This window comes from Rhinolophus sinicus, linkage group LG06 (assembly GCF_036562045.2).
Source record: "Rhinolophus sinicus isolate RSC01 linkage group LG06, ASM3656204v1, whole genome shotgun sequence".
Lineage (NCBI taxonomy): Eukaryota > Metazoa > Chordata > Mammalia > Chiroptera > Rhinolophidae > Rhinolophus > Rhinolophus sinicus.
In genome coordinates this window covers 18780104-18782074 of record NC_133756.1, presented here as the reverse complement: position 1 = coordinate 18782074, position 1971 = coordinate 18780104, and positions in this window count along the sequence as shown.

The following is a 1971-nucleotide window of genomic DNA, read 5'->3' as shown; positions in this document are numbered from 1 at the left end:
GACAGAATTCCAGGCATGGGACAGAGAGATTCTTTGAGATAGGAGGCCATTCCAGCACCCCGTCAAACCTCATCCAGCTGTGTACAAGCCCACACCTGGGCCTGGAGGCCACCGACACTCATGGGTCGGTCCTGGTCAGGATCAGCAGATGCCAGACTAGGTCACTGGCTATTAATCATTGCCAAGGGGAAAGTTAAACTGAAAGCCGGTTCATTAAAGATTAAGCTCCATCTCCATAGCCCTCAGGGAAAGAGAGCTTTGGGTGGAGAGTGAGGTCCTGTTCCAGGAGGTCACCTCATGTGAAAGTCTTCCCAGAGAGCCTGTGGCGAGGAGCCGGGGGGACTGGGTTCTAGTCCTGGCTCTGCTCACGACCTACTGGGGGACTTGGGCCAGGCACTTCCCCATTCTGAGCTCCCAGTTCCTCCTGGGACACTAGAAAAAAAGCCAGTGGGTTCTTTGTGGTACTCTAGCAATATGTTGCCCTAAGAGTAATCTACACGTGTTTGCTTTCCTCACTCTACTCTAGCCCTGTGCACACAGGTTGTCTGGGGCAAGTTCAGTCACTGTTCTTCATAGCCATGGAAAGCTGGCAACCAGTCACAACTCCACCATGGTTCAGGGATTCACATCTCTCCCCCTTGCCCTCCACACTAGCTAGATTGAATCTTTGATCCCAGAATATGCCCTCCTTGCAATCTGGGCAATGTCCCAATTTGCATCTAGAGGCAGCTGCTCTGAGCCCACAGACCCACAAACACAAAAATTCCCCATTTGGCCGATTCCTGGTACCTGCCTTTGGAGCACACTATCCCAGTGGGATAGGCTAAACCACAGCTTTGCATAGGGCCTTCACAAGTCTTGATACAATACCAAAGCAATTCCACAATATATAATGATCAATCAGTGAACAGCGACCTAATCATTTTGTGCCACATACAAGGCACTGCAAATGGTGTCGGGGCTCCCGTCATGGTCCCAAATGGAATGGCACCATATGCATCCTGGTTTACAACCAGAAGTTTCTATTAAGGTGGAACACCTGAAGACAATAGTGGTGAACAATGATAACTTTATAAATATTAGGATAACACGATGAGGGAAACAGTTGAGGTTGGCAACTAATTCTCACCTCTCTTTTTCTGCTGCTCTTAACCAGGCTCTTCAAGAAATAAACCTAATTATTTTTCTGTCTGTAGGTGGCAGCACTGATCCCTTTCACTCCCCAAGGGGGAACCGTGATTTTCGCTTGAGAACAAGTGCTCCAGAGAACAGGGAAATGCGAGGATAAAGTAGGAGAGACTGGCTTCAGAGCAGATATCCTCACACATTGCAGACGTGAGCACATCTGGTGAATTCACAGAATTCCCAAAGCCTCACTCCACTTGTAAACTAGCCTCTTCAGGATTCTAGCAAGTTACCACAGATCACCAATAACTTTCTAAGGAACCATTGCAAAGAGTCCATGAAACCTGAGGAAGATTCCCCAGAAGTCCACCTACATCCACGGAAACCCTTGAGCAGGAGAACAGCAGACAGCTGGCAGACAACACATTGCCCCCTTAGCCAGTCCTGCGTCAACCTGGAGCCCTGGGGGCTGCTTTCCTCAGGCATTGTCCAAAACTATTTGGTGATGGCGCATTATGCGCCAGGTAAGTGACTAAGCACGTTATGTGCACTATGCCAATTACTCCTCGCGACAGGCACTCGGACCACCCACTTTACAGAATGGAAACAGTGGATCCAAGAGGTTAACTTTCCAGAATATCCAACCCTCACCTTGTACACATGAGAACACTGAAATGAGAGGAAGACTCATGGTCAATGTCAAGTGGCAGATAACTGATAGAGCAGGATGAGGGCCCCGTGCACACCTTTGAATGAAGAGCTTATCAAAGCAGTATGGTGGTGCAGGACCGGAGCCACTGAAATGAGGAGAGGAGAAGAAATGGAGCCCTAGGCTCAGGGCATATC